The sequence below is a fragment of the Rhinoderma darwinii genome, chromosome 12 (genome assembly GCF_050947455.1).
Source record: "Rhinoderma darwinii isolate aRhiDar2 chromosome 12, aRhiDar2.hap1, whole genome shotgun sequence".
In the NCBI taxonomy this organism is placed as follows: domain Eukaryota; kingdom Metazoa; phylum Chordata; class Amphibia; order Anura; family Rhinodermatidae; genus Rhinoderma; species Rhinoderma darwinii.
The window spans coordinates 3,407,811-3,430,200 of NC_134698.1; the positions used below are offsets into that span (position 1 = coordinate 3,407,811).

At 41.1% G+C, this 22,390-nt stretch overlaps 2 protein-coding genes across 2 annotated transcripts in view; both read right to left on the reverse strand.

Moving 5' to 3' along the window:
• The window catches only part of LOC142664364 (cortexin-3-like), a 30,832-nt gene extending 22,145 nt beyond the window's left edge, over nucleotides 1–8,687 (reverse strand). Inside the window, exon 1 of the mRNA XM_075843421.1 lies at nucleotides 8,386–8,687. The gene's annotated coding sequence lies outside the window, so the exon portion shown is untranslated. The remainder of the gene's footprint in view (nucleotides 1–8,385) is intronic.
• Nucleotides 1–22,390, reverse strand: part of DUSP23 (dual specificity phosphatase 23) — a 395,843-nt gene that overhangs the window by 159,616 nt on the left and 213,837 nt on the right. The gene's annotated exons all lie outside the window — the stretch shown is intronic.

A 22,390-nucleotide genomic window follows, 5' to 3' on the forward strand; every position in this document is an offset into this window, starting at 1 on the left:
AATAAGTCAGAGCTATGAGATAATAAGTCAGAGCTATGAGATAATAAGTCAGAGCTATGAGATAATAAGTCAGTGATGTGGGATAAAAAGTCAGAGCTATGAGATAATAAGTCAGAGCTATGAGATTATAAATCAGTGATCTGAGATAATGTCAGTGATCTGGGATAATAAATCAGGCTATGAGATAATAAGTCAGTGATCTGAGATAATAACTCAGAGCTATGAGATAAGTCAGTACTATGAGATAATAAGTCAGTGATCTGAGATAATGAGTCAGTGATCTGAAATAATAAGTCAGAACTATGAGATAATAAGCCAGTGATCTGGGATAATAAATCAGAGCTATGAGATAATAAGCCAGTGATCTGGGATAATAAGGCAGAGCTATGAGATAATAAGTCAGTGATCTAAGATAATAAGTCAGAGCTATGAGATAATAAGTCAGTGATCTGAAATAATAAGTCAGTGCTATGAGATAATAAGCCAGTGATCTGGGATAATAAGTCAGAGCTATGAGAGAATAAGACAGTGCTATGAGATAATAAGTCAGAGCTATGAGATAAGTCAGAATTATAAGATAATATGTCAGTGATCTTGGATAATAAGTCAAAGCTATGAGATAATAAGTCAGTGCTATGAGATAATAAGTCAGTGCTATGACATAATAAGTCAGAGCTATGAGATAATAAGTCAGAACTATAAGATAATATGTCAGTGATCTGGGAAAATAAGTCAGTGCTAAGAGATAATAAGTCAGAGCTATGAGATAATAAGCCAGTGATCTGAGATAATAAGTCAGTGCTACGAGATAATAAGTCAGAGCTATGAGATAATAAGCCAGTGATCTGAGATAATAAGTCAGAGCTATGAGATAATAAGTCAGAGCTATGAGATAATAAGTCAGAGCTATGAGATAATAAGTCAGAGCTATGAGATAATAAGTCAGTGTTATGAGATAATAAGTAAGAGCTATGAGATAATAAGTCAGTGACATGAGAGAATAAATCAGAGCTATAAGATAATAAGTCAGTGCTATGAGATAATAAGTCAGTGACATGAGATAATAAGTCAGAGCTATGAGATAATAAGTCAGAGCTATGAGATAATAAGTCAGAGCTATGAGATAAGAAGTCAGTGCTATGAGATAAGTCAGTGCTATGAGATAATAAGTAAGAGCTATGAGATAATATGTCAGTGACATGAGAGAATAAGTCAGAGCTATAAGATAATAAGTCAGTGCTATGAGAGAATAAGTCAGTGACATGAGATAATAAGTCACAGCTGAGATAATAAGTCAGAGCTATAAGATAATAAGTCAGTGCTATGAGATAATAAGTAAGAGCTATGAGATAATATGTCAGTGACATGAGAGAATAAGTCAGAGCTATAAGATAATAAGTCAGTGCTATGAGAGAATAAGTCAGTGATCTGAGATAATATGTCAGAGCTATGAGAAAATAAGTCTGTGCTATGAGATAATAAGTCAGTGATCTGAGATAATAAGTCAGAGCTATGAGATAATAAGTCAGAGCTATGAGATAATAAGTCAGCGCTATGACATAATAAGTCAGTGACATGAGATAATAAATCAGTGCTATGAGATAAGTCAGAGCTATGAGATAATAAGTCAGTGCTATGAGATAATAAGTCAGAGCTATGAGATAATAAGTCAGTGCTATGAGATAAGTCAGAGCTATGAGAGAATAAGTCAGTGCTATGAGATAATAAGTCAGTGCTATGAGATAAGTCAGAGCTATGAGATAATAAGTCAGAGCTGCGAGATAATAAAGTCAGTGATCTGGGATAATATGTCAGAGCTATGAGATAATAAGTCAGAGCTATGAGATAATAAGTCCGTGCTATGAGATAATAAGTCAGTGCTATGACATAATAAACTAAAAGTAGAGTGAAAAAACACGGCGCCACATGTGTGTATCAATTATGAATTTGATGGGCAAAAGATCGTAACTGCTCACCTGTAAAGTTAAAAGTAATCCGCGAGTTCAAAGCTGCTGCCGATCCCAACGCAAAACTCCAAAGAGATGCCAAAATTGATTGATAAAGAATAAAAAACGGGATACTGAGGCGCTGCTTGATAAAGAGTTAATACATTTAATTGAGGTAGTATAAATAGACAATTGCTACGCGTTTCAACGCCGGACTGGCGTCTTCCTCAGGCAAGTTAAGATGACAGCAAGGAGGCACATATTTATACACATACGGAATGCAGGGCTAATTAAGCCTAATTCAGACCAGAGTCCTGAAAAAACCGCCAAAACCAGCGGGTCAGAGTTCAATCCAAACGTAAAGTGTTAAAACAATTCATTGTTGTCATATGTTAACAACATTAATGGAATTAAAATTAAAATGATCAGACAGTACATAACCGCATAATTGCATAATTATATAGTAATTAAATCATTTAAACGAAATGGCATAAAATATTTGCGCAAAAAGGCAATGGATTATGAAATTGCACATTGAACATAAACTTAAAATAACACAAGAATTGAAGTAAAATAAACAAAAATGCATTTGCAACTGCTGGATACATATAGAAATAATTGTACAAAAAGAATTAAGCAATATTAATATTCATAAGAAGAAGCTCATATGTAAAAGTGCTTTAAAAGGTGCATTTTTTAAAATTAGTAAAGGGTATCAGTCCAATGTAGATTCTGCGATGTCATTGAGGCCATTTGGATACAAGGTCCCCAGTTTGTAGATCCAAAAATTTTCCCTTTGTTTTAACCTAATGAACCTATTGGATATATCTACAGGAATATACTCAATAGGGGTGACAGTTATGAGATCAAAGTTACATTTGTGCTTTAAAGCAAAATGACGTGATACACTATGTTTGGTGTATCCACTTTTAACATTGAACCTGTGTTTGTTGATCCTGTCTCTGAGGGTTTGGGTAGTAAGGCCCACATATTGTCGGTTACATGGACATTGGAGAAGATATATAACATAGCTGCTTCCGCAGTTTAAAAAGCTTTTTATCTGAAACTTTTCGTTAGTTGACATAGAAGTAAAATCCGTTTGAGATAATAAGTCAGTGCTATGACATAATAAGTCAGTGACATGAGATAATAAATCAGTGCTATGAGATAAGTCAGAGCTATGAGAGAATAAGTCAGTGCTATGAGATAATAAGTCAGAGCTATGAGATAATAAGTCAGAGCTATGGGTAATAAAATCAGAGCTATGAAATAATAAGTCAGTGCTATGAGATAATAAATCAGAGCTATGAGATAATAATTCAGAGCTATGAGATAATAAGTCAGAGCTATGAGATAATAAGTCAGAGCTATGAGATAATAAGTCCGTGCTATGAGATAATAAGTCAGAGCTATGAGATAATAAGTCAGAGCTACGAGATAATAAAGTCAGTGATCTGGGATAATATGTCAGAGCTATGAGATAATAAGTCAGAGCTATGAGATAATAAGTCAGAGCTATGAGATAATAAGTCAGAGCTATGAGATAATAAGTCAGAGCTATGGGTAATAAAATCAGAGCTATGAAATAATAAGTCAGTGCTATGAGATAATAAATCAGAGCTATGAGATAATAATTCAGAGCTATGAGATAATAAGTCAGAGCTATGAGATAATAAGTCAGAGCTATGAGATAATAAGTCCGTGCTATGAGATAATAAGTCAGAGCTATGAGATAATAAGTCAGTGATCTGAGATAATAAGTCAGAGCTGTGAGATAATAAGTCCGTGCTATGAGATAATAAGTCAGAGCTGTGAGATAATAAGTCAGTGATCTGGGATAATAAGTCAGTGCTAAGAGATAATAAGTCAGAGCTATGAGATAATAAGCCAGTGATCTGAGATAATAAGTCAGAGCTATGAGATAATAAGTCAGAGCTATGAGATAATAAATCAGAGCTATGAGATAATAAGTCAGAGCTATAAGATAATAAGTCAGTGCTATGAGATAATAAGTAACAGCTGAGATAATAAGTCAGAGCTATAAGATAATAAGTCAGAGCTATGAAAAAAGTCAGTGCTATGAGAGAATAAGTCAGAGCTATGAGATAATAAGTCAGAGCTATGAGATAATAAGTCAGTACTATGAGATAATAAGTCAGAGCTACGAGATAATAAAGTCAGTGATCTGGGATAATATGTCAGAGCTATGAGATAATAAGTCAGAGCTATGAGATAATAAGTCAGAGCTATGAGATAATAAGTCAGAGCTATGAGATAATAAGTCCGTGCTATGAGATAATAAGTCAGAGCTATGAGATAATAAGTCAGAGCTATGAGATAATAAGTCAGAGCTATGAGATAATAAGTCCGTGCTATGAGATAATAAGTCAGAGCTATGAGATAATAAGTCAGAGCTATGAGATAAGAAGTCAGTGCTATGAGAAAATAAGTCAGTGCTATGAGAGAATAAGTCAGTGATCTGAGATAATAAGTCAGTGAGCTATGAGGTAATAAGTCAAAGCTATGAGATAATAAGTCAGAGCTATGAGATAAGTCAGTGCTGAGATAATAAGTCAGAGCTATGAGATAATAGGTTAGTGCTATGAGATAATAAGTCAGAGCTATGAGATAATAAGTCAGTGCTATGAGATAATAAGTCACAGCTATGAGATAATAAGTCAGTGATCTGAGATAATAAATCAGAGCTATGGGAAAAAAAGTCAGTGCTATGAGAGAATAAGTCAGTGCTATAAGAGAATAAGTCAGAGCTATGAGATAATAAGTCAGTACTATGAGATAAGTCAGAGCTATGAGAGAATAAATCAGTGCTATGAGATAATAAGTCAGTACTATGAGATAATAAATCAGAGCTATGAGATAATAATTCAGAGCTATGAGATAATAAGTCAGAGCTATGAGATAATAAGTCAGTGATCTGAGATAATAAGTCAGAGCTATGAGATAATAAGTCAGTGCTATGAGAGAATAAGTCAGTGCTATAAGAGAATAAGTCAGAGCTATGAGATAATAAGTCAGTACTATGAGATAAGTCAGAGCTATGAGAGAATAAATCAGTGCTATGAGATAATAAGTCAGAGCTATGAGATAATAAGTCAGAGCTATGAGATAATAAGTCAGTGAGCTATATGGTAATAAGTCAAAGCTATTAGATAATAAGTCAGAGCTATGAGATAAGTCTGAGCTATGAGGTAATATGTCAGTGCTATGAGAAAATAAGTCAGAGCTATGAGATAATAAGTCAGTGCTATGAGAGAATAAGTCAGTGACATGAGATAATAAGTCAGAGCTATGAGATAATAAGTCAGAGCTATGAGATAATAAGTCCGTGCTATGAGATAATAAGTCAGAGCTATGAGATAATAAGTCAGAGCTATGAGATAAGAAGTCAGTGCTATGAGAAAATAAGTCAGTGCTATGAGAGAATAAGTCAGTGATCTGAGATAATAAGTCAGTGAGCTATGAGGTAATAAGTCAAAGCTATGAGATAATAAGTCAGAGCTATGAGATAAGTCAGTGCTGAGATAATAAGTCAGAGTTATGAGATAATAGGTTAGTGCTATGAGATAATAAGTCAGAGCTATGAGATAATAAGTCAGTGCTATGAGAGAATAAGTCAGTGACATGAGATAATAAGTCAGAGCTATGAGATAATAAGTCCGTGCTATGAGATAATAAGTTAGAGCTATGAGATAATAAGTCAGAGCTACGAGATAATAAGTCAGAACTATGAGATAATAAGTCAGTACTATGAGATAATAAGTCAGAGCTATGAGATAATAAGTCAGTGCCATGAGATAATAAATCAGAGCTATGAGATAATAAGTCAGTGCTATGAGAGAATAAATCAGTGCTATGAGATAATAAGTCAGAGCTATGGGTAATAAATCAGAGCTATGAAATAATAAGTCAGTGCTATGAGATAATAAATCAGAGCTATGAGATAATAAGTTAGAGCTATGAGATAAGTCAGTGCTGAGATAATAAGTCAGAGCTATGAGATAATAGGTTAGTGCTATGAGATAATAAGTCAGAGCTATGAGATAATAAGTCAGTGCTATGAGAGAATAAGTCAGTGACATGAGATAATAAGTCAGAGCTATGAGATAATAAGTCCGTGCTATGAGATAATAAGTTAGAGCTATGAGATAATAAGTCAGAGCTACGAGATAATAAGTCAGAACTATGAGATAATAAGTCAGTACTATGAGATAATAAGTCAGAGCTATGAGATAATAAGTCAGTGCCATGAGATAATAAATCAGAGCTATGAGATAATAAGTCAGTGCTATGAGAGAATAAATCAGTGCTATGAGATAATAAGTCAGAGCTATGGGTAATAAATCAGAGCTATGAAATAATAAGTCAGTGCTATGAGATAATAAATCAGAGCTATGAGATAATAAGTTAGAGCTATGAGATAAGTCAGTGCTGAAATAATAAGTCAGCACTATGACATAATAAGTCAGAGCTATGAGATAATAAGTCAGAGCTATTAGATAATAATTCCGAGCTATGGGTACTAAATCAGAGCTATGAAATAATAAGTCAGTGCTATGAGATAATAAATCAGTGATCTGAGATAATAAGTCAAAGCTATGAGAAAATAAGTCAGTGCTAAGAGAGAATAAGTCAGTGATCTGAGATAATAAGTCAGAGCTATGAGATAATAAGTCAGCACTATGACATAATAAGTCAGTGACATGACATAATAAGTCAGTGCTATGAGATAATAAGTCAGAGCTATGAGATAATAAGTCAGACCTATGAGATAATAAGTCAGTGCTATGAGATAAGTCAGAGCTATGAGAGAATAAATCAGTGCTATGAGATAATAAGTCAGAGCTATGAGATAATAAGTCAGAGCTATGAGATAATAAGTCAGAGCTATGAGATAATAAGTCAGTGACATGAGATAATAAGTCAGAGCTATAAGATAATAAGTCAGTGCTATGAGATAATAAGTCAGAGCTCTGAGATAATAAGTCAGTGCCATGAGATAATAAGTCAGTGCCATGAGATAATAAGTCAGTGCTATGAGATAATAAGTCAGTGCTATGAGATAATAAGTCAGAGCTATGGGTAATAAATCAGAGCTATGAAATAATAAGTCAGTGCTATGAGATAATAAATCAGAGCTATGAGATAATAAGTCAGAGCTATGAGATAAGTCAGTGCTGAGATAATAAGTCAGAGCTATGAGATAATAAGTCAGAGCTATGAGATAATAAGTCAGAGCTATGAGATAATAAGTCAGAGCTATGAGATAATAAGTCAGTGACATGAGATAATAAGTCAGAGCTAAGAGATAATAAGTCAGTGCTAAGAGATAATAAGTCAGAGCTACGAGATAATAAGTCAGAACTATGAGATAATAAGTCAGTGATCTGGGATAATAAGTCAGAGCTATGAGATAATAAGTCAGAGCTACGAGATAATAAGTCAGAACTATGAGATAATAAGTCAGTACTATGAGATAATAAGTCAGTGATCTGGTATAATAAGTGATTTATCTATAATACATGGAATTGTTAAATGGGTTGTCTAGAGTTATAAAACAGCGCCACCCTTGTCCATGGGTTATGTCTGGTATTGCAGCTTAACCCTATTGAAGTGGACGGGGCTGAGCTGCAGTACCAGACACAACCACTGGACAAGGATGGCACTCTTTCTGAAAAAAAAAAAGCAGAGAACTTCTTTTACTTTGCACACCTGACATCTCTCCACTGACATTCGGATCATTACTGATAGATCTTCTGCAGGATATTGGGAGTTGTAGTTGCGACCAGTTATCTGCTGATATTTTCTGTAGCGATAATATCGCTATGGTCCGGTTGGCGCTTGCAATGTTGCCTCGTCGTTCTGACAATTCGTTCTGCCAACTATTTATAACCCTTTGTGTGCCACATCCTAAACTGGGGGATACCTGCACGACAATGTACGTCTGTGCCAAATAACCGGGCTGATGGCGCCTATGTTGTAATATCGTGACTGTTTAGCCACGCCCATAAAAAAAGTGACGCTGCAAATGGCGCATTACGTTGGCGGATACAGCGCTGAATTTCCTAACGTAAACCGCCCCCCCCATTTAAATTGAAATAAAAAATTTACACCCGACGTCCCCGGTTACGGTTTGTAAGCATCGACCTGTTGCCGAAAGAGTTAAAATCCGGTAGAACTCACCCGGACAGCGGATAGGTCAGAACCCACAGGTTAACTGTTTGACTGCCGGATGAACATGATGTGATCTGTGTCTGGTCGCAGGGGTGAGGACGTCCGTGTATATTATATGTGACCCCCCCACACCCCATGTTATATATGAGGTGCCGGCTGTGAACGCGACTGTGGCGACTGCATATGGATGGTAGACAATAGGCAGTGCCCAGCTACATGCCAGCCGCCGCACACGTCGCCTCCTTACCTGTTGATGAGGAAGTTGAGTATTCCCATTCCTGTGCGCTGCCTCTGCAATCGCTGGTGATCAGGGATTATTTGCCGATCTCCGGGGGTCCTCACATCGAGCACTGAGCGTGTCCCCCCGGCATCTGCTCTCCTGCTGCCAGCGTGTCTGTCTCCTGCATTTCTGGGATGGGGGAGGCAGGGGGATGCCGCCGCCGGTGTTTTAGTTGCTACTAGTGACTGGTACCTATAGCAACCGCTGGGCTGAGCATCTGCAACTAATGAGCAAGAAACAGCGAATAGTGACGCCCGGAAGAGGTCTCCCACCCTGGACCATCTACGCTGCCAGCCCTGAGCTGTGATTGGCTGCTTCAGGTACTGATAGTTTCTCGCTGAGGATGGGAGATGGAATAAGCCCCCTCCTCTGGTCTGGAGCGCAGGCAAATAGATGGGGGGCTGTTAACCCTGCACGTGCCAAGAGAGTTATGTTACATAGGAAACAGCTTCATTGTACCAACACCACAGAGCAACTGGTGGACATGACACAAGGGGGCGCCACAAATAATATTATACTGGGCAATCCCTGTGTGCAACCGGAGTCCAGAGAGGGGTACAGGATAATGACACTTGGGGTAACGGATAATGACACTTGGGGTACAGGATAATGACACTTGGGGTACAGGATAATGATACACTGACACTTGGGGTACAGGATAATGATACACTGACACTTGAGCTACAGGATAATGACACTGACACTTGAGGTACAGGATAATGACACTGACAATTGGGGTACAGGATAATAATACACTGACACTTGGGGTACAGGATACTGACACTTGGGGTACAGGATAATGATACACTGACACTTGGGGTACAGGATAATGACACTTGGGGTACAGGATAATGATACACTGACACTTGGGGTACAGGATAATAATACACTGACACTTAGGGTACAGGATAATGAGACGCTGACACTTGAGCTACAGGATAATGACACTGACACTTGGTGTACAGGATAATGACACTGACAATTGGGGTACAGGATAATAATACACTGACACTTGGGGTACAGGATAATGATACACTGACACTTGGGGTACAGGATAATCACACACTGACACTTGGGGTACAGGATAATGATACACTGACACTTGGGGTACAGGATAATGATACACTGACACTTGGGGTACAGGATAATCACACACTGACACTTGGGGTACAGGATAATGATACACTGACACTTGGGGTACAGGATAATCACACACTGACACTTGGGGTACAGGATAATGACACTGACAATTGGGGTGCAGGATAATGACACTGACACTTGGGGTACAGGATAATGATACACTGACACCTGGGGTGCAGGATAATGACACTGACACTTGGGGTACAGGATAATGATACACTGACACTTGGGGTACAGGATAATGATACATTGACACTTGGTGTACAGGATAATGATACTGACACTTGGGGTACAGGATAATGACACTGACACTTGAGGTACAGGATAATGACACTGACACTTGGGGTACAGGATAATGCTACACTGACACTTGGGGTACAGGATACTGTCACTTGGGGTACAGGATAATGATACTGACACTTGGGGTACAGGATAATCACACACTGACACTTGGGGTACAGGATAATGACACTGACAATTGGGGTGCAGGATAATGACACTGACACTTGGGGTACAGGATAATGATACACTGACACTTGGGTGCAGGATAATGACACTGACACTTGGGGTACAGGATAATGATACACTGACACTTGGGGTACAGGATAATGATACACTGACACTTGGGGTACAGGATAATGATACACTGACACTTGAGGTACAGGATAATGACACTGACACTTGGGGTACAGGATAATGATACACTGACACTTGGGGTACAGGATAATGATACACTGACACTTGAGCTACAGGATAATGACACTGACACTTGGGGTACAGGATAATGACACTGACACTTGAGGTACAGGATAATGACACTGACACTTGGGGTACAGGATAATGACACACTGACACTTGGGGTACAGGATAATGATACACTGACACTTGGGGTACAGGATAATGAGACGCTGACACTTGGGGTACAGGATAATGATACACTGACACTTGGGGTACAGGATAATAACACACTGACACTTGGGGTACAGGATAATGATACACTGACACTTGGGGTACAGGATAATGACACTGACACTTGGGGTACAGGATAGATAATGATACACTGACACTTGGGGTACAGGATAATGACACTTGGGGTACAGGATAATGACACTTGGGGTACAGGATAATGACACTTGGGGTACAGGATAATGACACTGACACTTGGTGTACAGGATAATGACACTGATACTTGGGGTACAGGATCATGATACACTGACACTTGGGGTACAGGATAATGATAGGCTGACACTTGAGGTACAGGATAATGATACACTGTCACTTGGGGTACAGGATAATGATACACTGACACTTGGGGTACAGGATAATGACACACTGACACTTGGGGTACAGGATAATGACACTGACACTTGGTGTACAGGATAATGACACTGATACTTGGGGTACAGGATCATGATACACTGACACTTGGGGTACAGGATAATGATAGGCTGACACTTGAGGTACAGGATAATGATACACTGTCACTTGGGGTACAGGATAATGATACACTGACACTTGGGGTACAGGATAATGACACACTGACACTTGGGGTACAGGATAATGACACTGACACTTGGTGTACAGGATAATGACACTGATACTTGGGGTACAGGATCATGATACACTGACACTTGGGGTACAGGATAATGATAGGCTGACACTTGAGGTACAGGATAATGATACACTGTCACTTGGGGTACAGGATAATGATACACTGACACTTGGGGTACAGGATAATGACACACTGACACTTGGGGTACAGGATAATGATACACTGACACTTGGGGTACAGGATAATGATACGCTTACACTTGGGGTACAGGATAATGACACTTGGGGTACAGGATGATAATCTCTTATGGCAGTGAAGTGCTGAGGTTTAGGGGTGTCTTCTGATAGAATATTGAGGGGTGACTTGTCTGCGCCCTCTGTTCACTTTGTCTTGTGTATTGGACATAATACATGTAGAATCTTATATACTTGTGTGTACGTGTGACTGCTGCCCTCTGGTGGACACACATAGTACAGCACTGTTCTCTATTTTGCCTTTGCCTGAGTTTTATTTAAGTTTTTCGTCATTTCACTTTGTAGATTTGACATTTTTGGACACTTTGTGATTCAACGAGGTCGTCACAGTTTCTCTGATCGTGGACATTAGATTATTACCTGCAGACTCACTTTACGTCACATATCTCCAGTGCTGTGATATCAGCCACTTCACTGCTGCAATAGGGTCCACCGGGGTTACTGGCCCGTGTCCTGTACTGGAGCTGCCGGGTGACTTGTCTTATACTCTATATAAATTACAGGAGGAAATCCGTTATATAGACAGTTATGGGGGCACTGTGTCTGAGACTGTAATGGAGGCACTATGGCTGTCACTCTAATTTTTTTTTTCCCTCAAAATATCACCGTTATAATCTTCTTAACCCCTTCCCGACATCAACCATATACATTTACGGCCGTCAGCAGGGGAAGAAGACTTCTGGCACGCTGTAAATCATCTGAGAGCATCTAGACCAACTTTTTCAAAAATATTCTTTTTAGTAATATTAAGGTAAGAGAAACAAGATCACTAAATTTTCCACCGATCACTAAGAAGGTGCGACTCCAGTCTGGTATTCATTGTCAATTTGTTTTTTTCTGCCAGGCGGAACAAATGAGTTAATTCCCAATGGCCAATCAGGCATCTCCAACGTTCCACATCAAAATGGAATAACAAAAACTCGGGGTCATGTTCTAATTCCCGTAACCATATAAATAAGGTGGATCAATCGGCCCAAAATGTATCAATTAATGGCCGTCCACTTTCAATGACATAATTTCGCTCCTGTTTGCCCAGATTTCGGACATTCCGGTTGAAAATTTTGGTAAATTTTTAGCTGAAGGTTTATCAGATGCCCCATGTGTCTCAAATGTGGTTCCTCCATAGCTCTGAATTTATGCGTTGTCTGAACGAGGACCAACCTTCAACCTTCTTTATTCCTCATTCACTTTGAAAATCTTACTTCTTGGAATATCTCGAACCCCCCGGGGCTGAAGCTCCTCCGTCCAGTCTCAAATACGACACCGAAAGAGACAACGGGCCGATTTACTATACACATTGAGTCCGAATTCTGGGGTACACGCTGTGAGCCACCTTGATTAACTCTTTCAGACACTTTTTGCACTCGACAAGGGGGCGTGGCTTAACATGTGCAGACGACCTCCAAAATTTTGCCAAAATTTGGTGCGAAAACTGGTGTCAACTAAGACAACGAAGAGATGGTATAAGGAAGAGAAAAGTCTGAGATTTTTACAAGATGCGCCAAATTTATGATATAGCGTGCGCCACGGTGATAAATTTGGCGCATCTTCTGCCCGGTCTAAGTTCACAGACCACGTTTAAGATAACATTTTGGTTAGGCTTTTGATCAAAGTCTAAGGGCGCTAAAAAAACGCATCAAATACGGTAGCGTTTTTTATGAAGCGCTTTTTAAAATACCTTTTTTAGGCGTTTTGAGCGCGCTTTTTTGCAGCGTAATTAGGACTTCATTGACTATGGGAACATTTTGCGTGATTTCGGTGCGATTCACGCAGCATTAGTGGACATGATGCTTTTGTTTTACGTAGTAGTTTAAATACGAGGGCATAGAAAAAGCGTGTTGTACGTAAGGCCCTGTTCAAACGGCGTATATTTGATGCGTATTTTGGCGCGTTTTACACGCCAAAATGTGCGTTAAAAAACGCTTCATTAATCTTCCCATTGACAACGCGTTTTTTTTACGCTCGTGTATTTAAATTATGCATTGCATTAAAAAAAAAGTGCCAGGTCAAGCGTAAAACTCGCCAAATGTTTCCATAGTGAAGAGTCCTAATTACGTATCAAAAAAACGTACAGACAGCGCGCACAATACGCTTAAACAAACACGCCGAACACGCCTCAAAAACGCCTGTATTTTAAAAAACGCTTTACAAGAACGCTAGCGTATTTGAAAAGTTTACACATCGTATTCTTGAGCGCCGTGTGAACATGACCTAAGACGTAAAACGCGTCAAAATACGCATCACATACACACCGTGTGAACAGGGCCTAAGACTATGTTCACACAGTAAGTACACAGCGCATCCGTCCTGGGCGCCCGAAGGGAATTCTGGCCGAAAAACCGCATCAAATTGTGGAAAACTGCACAGAAAAAAACAAAAACACGTACTTACCATCTGACCTCCTGCAGTCCGGCCTCCTGGGGTGACGTTTCCTGTGATTGGCTGCAGCGGTCACATGGGCTGAAACGTCATGCCAGGAGGCCGGACTGCAGGAAGGAGCAGGAAGTTCTGGGTAAGTATAAGATTTTTTTTTCTGAGTTGTGATTTTTGCGGCGGAATCAGCAGCTTTTCCGCCGGAAAAATCACAGCATCTGCGATCTGCTATTTATTGAAGGTTTTGCCGCAACGAAAAGTGATTACCCAAATACAATTGGACGAACCGCAGGTCAATTTCTGCGCAGTTCTTCCGTTTATTATTTACTTATTTATCTCATCTACTCTGCTGCAGTATTTACGTTACGTGTGAACAGTCCCTTACAGGACCTCCCGTTTACAGACAATTCTCCTGAATCCTTCGGTTTTTACGTTCTAAGTTCTGGGTCGTTGTGAAGTTTTGGGATTTTATTGTAGAAATTTTCTCTCGCAGTCTCCAAATCTTCACAGAGGATCATAAAATCATAGATTATTCCCATCATTAGCTTCACTCTGTCCCGTTGAGTGTAACCTGCCTATTAATGTCACTGCCACTGTTATGGGGGCACTATCACTCCCACTGTTATGGGGACACTGTGGTTGTTACTGTTATTGGAGCGCTGGGGCTATCACTTTTATGGGGGCACTGTCGCTGTCAGTTTTGTGGGGGCATTATCACTGTCATTGATATGGGGCACTGTGGTTGCCACTGTTATGGGGGCACTGTGGCTGTCGTTGTTAGGAGGGCACTATCCCTGTCCCTGTTGTGGGGAACTGTGGCTGTCACTTTTATGGGGACATTATCACTGTTATGGGGGCACTGTGGCTGTCACTTTTATGGGGCCACTGTGTCTGGAACTGTAATGAGCGCACTTTAATTGTAATTGTTATGGAGGCACTGTGTTGACTCCATTAAGGGGCAATGTGATTCTCACTGTTATGATTGTACTGTGGCTTGCACTATTATGGGGCCACTGTGTCTGGAACTGTAATGAGCGCACTTTAATTGTAATTGTTATAGGGGCACTGTGGCTCTCAGTGTAATGAATGCATTGTAACTGGAACTGCTATGGGGCCACTGTGGCTGCTATGGGGCCACTGTGGCTGTTATGGGGACACTGTGGCTGGTACTATTATGAAATTGCTGCATCAGTTACTGTAATGGGGGCACTTTGGCTTACTCTATTATGGGATCACTGGCTGGAACTATTATGGAGACACTCTGACACTGTAACAAACACCTCAGCTGCTGCATTTTGAAGAGAAAGATGGATTTGCACATTATTTAAACAGTGATCGTCATGTTACTCTTGTGTCTTCTTTAAAAAGAGCTTCTGCAGCAGCCGGGTGTGTATTATAAGGAATAATAAACCTCCTGCAATAAATGATAAAAAATAATATATTCTAAATATTACAAGTCACGTCAGAGATTGTGACCTCCTAGATGATCCCGTATATTTAGGAGACATTATACCCCCGGGATATTATACGTGAGGATCCCATTATCCCAATGTGTAGATTTTACTCATAATGACGGATGACTCGTGGTGATTACCAAACGACCAACTCAGCTCTGCTACATCTGCACATGACTGTAGATGTATTTTCCCATGTACTTCCTCACTGTGGCCACTAGATGTCAGTGTGAGCTCAGACATTGTCCTATGAACTGACGGGTCTTCTAAGAAGGTCACACTGGAGGGGGGGGGGGGGAGAGAGAGAGAGAGAGCGCCTTGGTGTCTCCACACTAATAAGATTGCTGCGGCTCCTCTTACAACAACGTTCTCCACATTCACGTTAGATATACCGACACCGCGCAGAAGGTTAAATAAAGATTACCCGACACCCCGCAGCCCCCCCGTCCTCCCTTCCACAAATATATCAAGTGTTCTCAAAGCGTTCACAGCCCGAATATTCCTGCGGCGCCGTCTGAAAAAACGCAACGTCCGTCAGCGCCATTAACTGCTGTGTTCTTGCCGTCAGGGGGTACAATTGGCACTTAATATACGTTATTCTCCCACTCCCGACTCCAAGACTCCTCTCATGCTGCACCGTCCTCTGGAGGGCACTACCCCAAACCTCCTGACAATGGTAACACACATCAGTACTGGGTATTTAAAGACTTTATGTGGAATACAAGGATTTCCTACAACAGACATGACAGGAGAGGGAACAGATCCTCTATAGATCCAGTGACTCCCAGGAGACGTCTTCTCTGATGGGAGTCGTTCTCTTTTCTTCTCCATCTGACACATACCGTTATGGCGACTTCTCCTGATGAGACATCTTTGCTCCTCGCTTCTGCAGCCATTTCCAGCCTCTATAGAAACACAAGAATTCAGACACCAAGGCCCAGGCCCATAAATTAAAGGGGTTGTCCGGGAATATATACAGACCCCAGACCAGATCCTGGAATACATACAGACCGTTTAAACTATTGCAGTCCTCAAACCAGACCCCCCTAAATAAATACAGACCCCAGAACAAGCACCCTAAATAAATACAGGCCTCGGACCAGACCCCTAAATAAAGACCCCAGACCAGGCCCCCTAAACTAATACAGGCTTTGGAACAGACCCCTAAATACAGACCTTAGACCAGGCCCCCTAAATGCAGACCCTAGACCAGGCCCCCTAAATACAGACCCTAGACCAGGCCCCCTAAATACAGACCCTAGATCAGACCTCCTAAATACAGACCCCAGACCAGACCCCCTATACTAATAATGACCCCAGACCTGACCCCCTAAATACAGACCCCAGACCTGACTCATTTAAACTAACACAGACCCCTAAATATACAGACCCTAAACCCCTTTAACGGATACAGACCCCAGACCAGACCCCCTAAATAGAGACCACAGACCCTTTAAACTAATACAGACACTAAACCTCCTAAATACAGACCAGACCCACTAAATGCAGTCCCCAAACCAGGCCCCCTAAATACAGACCCCTTAAACAAATTCATCCCCTTATACTTACATAGCAGCTCACCTCAGTCGTCTCTGTGGAATTTTGCTGCTGTTCAAGGACCTGCGGTCATGTGACCTTATGTCTGAAGGTCCTTTTGCAGGACATACACAATGCAGTTTCGTTGTGGTTTTTGCCGCGATCCGCAGCAAAATCTCGGCAAAAACGCGACACAACTACATTGTACTTTGGGCCTATGATGATCCGCCATTGCCGTCATACACAGATACTGACTGGTGACGGATCCTGCAGCTTCATGTTACTGCCCCATGTGTATAAAAGATGGAGGAGCGAAGTACTGACCAAGACCTTCTTATATGTTGTGTCTCCTCATAGATTGTAAGCTCTTGTGATCAGCGTCCTCACTCCTCTTGTGTGAATATATGTATGTGCCTATTATGTGTGGTACTGTCTGCTGAGCCTCTGTATCTAATCCTATCATGTGTGATACTGTCTGCTGAGCCGCTGTATCTAATCCTATCATGTGTGATACTGTCTGCTGAGCTGTGTATCTAATCCTATCATGTGTGCTACTGTCTGCTGAGTCGCTGTATCTAATCCTATCATGTGTGATACTGTCTGCTGAGCCGCTGTATCTAATCCTATCATGTGTGATACTGTCTGCTGAGCCGTGTATCTGATCATATCATGTGTGATACTGTCTGCTGAGCTGTGTATCTAATCCTATCATGTGTGATACTCCCTGCTGAGCTGTGTATCTAATCCTATCATGTGTGATACTGTCTGCTGAGCCGCTGTATCTAATCCTATCATGTGTGATACTGTCTGCTGAGCCGCTGTATCTAATCCTATCATGTGTGATACTCTGCTGAGCCGCTGTATCTAATCCTATCATGTGTGATACTGTCTGCTGAGCTGTGTATCTAATCCTATCATGTGTGCTACTGTCTGCTGAGCCGCTGTATCTAATCCTATCATGTGTGATACTGTCTGCTGAGCTGTGTATCTAATCCTATCATGTGTGATACTGTCTGCTGAGCCGTGTATCTGATCATATCATGTGTGATACTGTCTGCTGAGCCGTGTATCTAATCCTATCATGTGTGATACTGTCTGCTGAGCTTCTGTATCTAATCCTATCATGTGTGATACTGTCTGCTGAGCTGTGTATCTAATCCTATCATGTGTGATACTGTCTGCTGAGCTGTGTATCTAATCCTATCATGTGTGATACTGTCTGCTAAGCCGCTGTATCTAATCCTATCATGTGTGATCCTGTCTGCTGTGCCGCTGTATCTAATCCTATCATGTGTGATACTGTCTGCTGAGCCGCTGTATCTAATCCTATCATGTGTGCTACTGTCTGCTGTGTATCTAATCCTATCATGTGTGATACTGTCTGCTGAGCTGTGTATCTAATCCTATCATGTGTTATACTGTCTGCTGAGCCGCTGTATCTAATCCTATCATGTGTGATACTGTCTGCTGAGCCGCTGTATCTAATCCTATCACATGTGATACTGTCTGATGAGCTGTGTATCCAACCCTATCATTTGTGATACTGTCTGCTGAGCTGTGTATCCAACCCTATCATTTGTGATACTGTCTGCTGAGCTGTGTATCTAATCCTATTATGTGTGATACTGTCTGCTGAGCCGCTGTATCTAATCCTATCATTTGTGATACTGTCTGCTGAGCTGTGTATCCAACCCTATCATTTGTGATACTGTCTGCTGAGCTGTGTATCTAATCCTATCATGTGTGATACTGTCTGCTGAGCTCCTGTATCTAATCCTATCATGTGTGATACTGTCTGCTGAGCCGCTGTATCTAATCCTATCATGTGTGATACTGTCGGCTCAGCTGATGTATCTAAGCTTATCATGTGTCATATTGTATTCTGACCTGATGTATCTAAGCCTGTACTTTTCCTAGGGACCCTGTCTCGCAGCTGTTTGGGTGTAGGCGTCACGTGTATCTCGGCCTGTGTGGGTGATGATGATATAAATGGGGGTTGGGAGGGCCGGGCAGGGTCTCATCTGTCTCATGGTGACGCCTTCCATCATCTCCTCATCATCTAGTCCATCTATTTCTCCAGCCGCCTGTCAGCCTCATAAAGCATCGCCGGCCGCAGCGTTCACTGTATTTATTGCTGTATTCTCTCATCCAGCAAATTTATGTTTTACTCTACAAAGAAATATTATCTCTACGTCAGTCCGAAGAAATATCTGAGATCTGCTGCAGTGCACATGACTAGTACGGATGAGGCACAGGGGCCCGGGGTTCAAATCTAACCAGGGGTCACCTCTGCATGGACTTTGTACATTCTCCCCATGTTTCGGGGGGTTTCCTCTCACGATCATCATGTGTGTCTGCAGATTAGGTTGTTAACAAAAGCTGATGTCAGAGATAAGTTCTGTAGACTGAGCTCCAGAATACATCATCAGCATATAAATGATGGGAAAAAAGTAAAGACATCTCTTTACAGACCCTGAACCAGCAGAGGATGCGAGCAGATGTGAGCTTCAGCACTAAGCAGCAGCCAGCAAAATAGTGACTGCACCTCTGGATTGGACCAGACTGACATAATGTCCCCCTCCAGTGGAGCAGCCGGGTATGTGATATACTACGCGGCAGATTGCCTCAGCAGCTGCAGAATCTGCTGAGAAGAAGCTGCTGCAATATCTGCTGAGAGAAGTAAATTACATGATGCTCCTTCCCTGACAAGCAGGAAGAAGGAGTCTCCTCAGCTATACAGCCATGTTACTACAGAGGAGGCTCTGCTCCTTCCCTGACAAGCAGGAAGAGAAAGTCTCCTCAGCTATACTGCCATGTTACTGCAGAGGCTCTGCTCCTTCCCTGACAAGCAGGAAGAGGAAGTCTCCTCAGCTATACAGCCATGTTACTGCAGAGGCTCTGCTCCTTCCCTGACAAGCAGGAAGAAGATGTCTCTTCAGCTATACTGCAATGTTACTGCAGACTCTCTGCTCCTTCCCTGACAAGCAGGGCAGATAACTTTTTCTATTGGCTCCTCTGTTATGAACAGAAGATCACTATGCAGAGACCTGGCTGTGGGGAGAATGACTAAGTATGCATGTCCACCAGCACTCAGCTCATTAGGTTGACGTGCGCATTGCTATACAAGTTGAACACCAGGTGGCGCCATACTATGTAATTAAATAACATAACGCTCATTGGATCGTTTTTTTCCCCCTCAACATTTAGATTGCAAATATTGTTAATTTTTTATGATCTATGTAATAAATATGATATTTAATGGTTGGACAACTCCTTTAAAGAGATTCTGTCAGGGGGTAGCAATAGAGGGGGCTGATGCAGAAGTTGCACTTTAGCACTGATAACGAAGGACCCCTCTGCCACATAAGAAGATAAAAGGTATACATGGCACTGGGTAGAGGGGAAATTCCGTTGCAAATTTTTGCATATATAACATCCCGTTCCCTCGCAAGCAATATTTAATCTATTTCACTAGAGAGGTTGTTACAGAATCGTATCTTCTGACATGATAGTGCGGTTTCTTTGTGGGTGTAATAATATCCCGTACATTATCAATATCACAATAAACGTTTTGTTTGTGTATTATAAGGACGACAAAAGCGAGACACAGATTATGTTCCATACAATCGAAATACAAGCCGCTTCATTTTATCCTTTCCTTGCAGAATCCCGGCTGGCTCGCCAATTTTAGCTATTGCTCGTCTTTTGTTTCAGGACTCTTCCCGAGCTCTTATTATGGATGGGACTGCTCCACATAAACGATACAAGCTGTTCTAAGCAGGCAGGACAGTGGACAGGAGCATTAGGCATAATAAATGATGTATAGATCCTGCCTGGCCGTCATGGTAGTAATTCATGCAGCTCCGTAAAGAGGTATTTAATATTTATTAATCCCTGGGGATAAATCACGCTGAGCCGGAGTCTTGTAATTCCGTCTATAATTTGCACCTTGATCAATGTGCAGCTTCGAAATTCTTTTCTCCCTCTACCCCTCCCCATGGTTTCCTTGGTGTGGTTATTTAGAAAAGGATGAGAATTTATAAATAAGTGGGACCTTGTTTTCTGCTGTGAGATATGAAACACAAAGGAATCGGATTGACCTAAAAAGGGATTTTCATTCAAAATGTAGCAGCGATCAGGAGCGATTTTATAGCATTAAGGTAGAGAAAAAAATCATGGCCCTAATCCAAGACCATGAAGAAATTCGGTAAAAGCTAAATGATGATATTTCCTAACCTGGACGTGTCTTCCTCCCGGGCTAGGAGAATTTTTCTACAGCCTGTAGTGAGACTACAACCCCCAGCATGCGCTGCCAGCTACAGTCCGAACAGACTACCTGCTGTTAGTTCATTAGTAATGATATAAAGTGAGAATCTTATTACACGTTTCCCTTTAATTATTACAGCATGAGATTGAGCAATTCATTACATCTCCGGAGATTGAGGGAACACATGGTTCGGCCTTATGGTCAGATATCATATTAGGAAACGGAAGGAGGCGTTCAGATACAGAACAATTTCTATGCAAAGAATTGTGTCGTGCCTTCTGGTATAACACAGCTGTTCCGGGTGTTCACAAAATTCATTAAAAAAGGACACAAAATCTATTTTGTGGTGGCATCTGATGTCACAAAATGGAATTTTGTGCCACAAAATGGAATTTTGTGCCACAAAATGGAATTTTGTGCCACAAAATAGTATCTTGTGGCACAAAATGTAATAATTTTTCCACCAGTAAAGAAATCACCAATGGCACAAAGTATTCATGAATATGAGACCGGACAAAAAATGGCGACCACTCGTATATCTGATTGACTGGCTTCTATATTTAATATCACTGACATTGATAATGTTTTGTTGCCCCCCTCCCCCCATCACCAACGGCATCCAGTGAAACTGACGTCCTTTCAAGATGTGCGACATTCATGACGGGTGACATCAGCCGGACACTTGCTGCTGAGATTAGACTCCCCGCTATGTGATACGCTATATATTACGCTTGTTTATGTCCACGGCCGGCACTCACACCTGTTTCGCTGTCACTCGTGCCCTATTCCGCTGAGTTGGCATGATTAACCGGCTCATACCGGCTTGTGTCAGCTCACAAGGCAAAGTTACCCTCACAGCACTACGACGTTGGCTCAACTCTGACCCCCTTTAAGTGGACCCCTTGACCCCAGGCAGCCAATTTGTATGCTTACCTGCCGTCACCCTGCCTGTCCCGTAACAGCACCCATTATTTATCTCTGAAACGTACTACATTTTTGGACATTAAAGCTGATGTACCGCCGAGGTCTTGTGAATTTATAGAACCACTGCCATAGAAAAGTTTTTGTGATTTGTTCCCAATTAAGGACATGTATGGTTTCTTTAAGAAACAGCGCCATCCTTGTGCATGGACTGTTCCTGGTATTACACCTCAGCCCCATTAAAGAGGACCGGTCCCCCTCCTGTCACGTCTATTTTTGTAAATATTTGCATTCCCCATAAAATAAAAATTCTGGAGCATCTTTTCTTAAAACTCTACGTTGTACCGTTCCTCTGTTATTCCTTCTACAAATTTAGGAATAAATTAACAACTGGGTGTCACTATTCGGGGGTGTGTCCTTACATAGTCTGCCACTGTCCAATGACTGCTCACACTCTGACTATATTGGGACACGC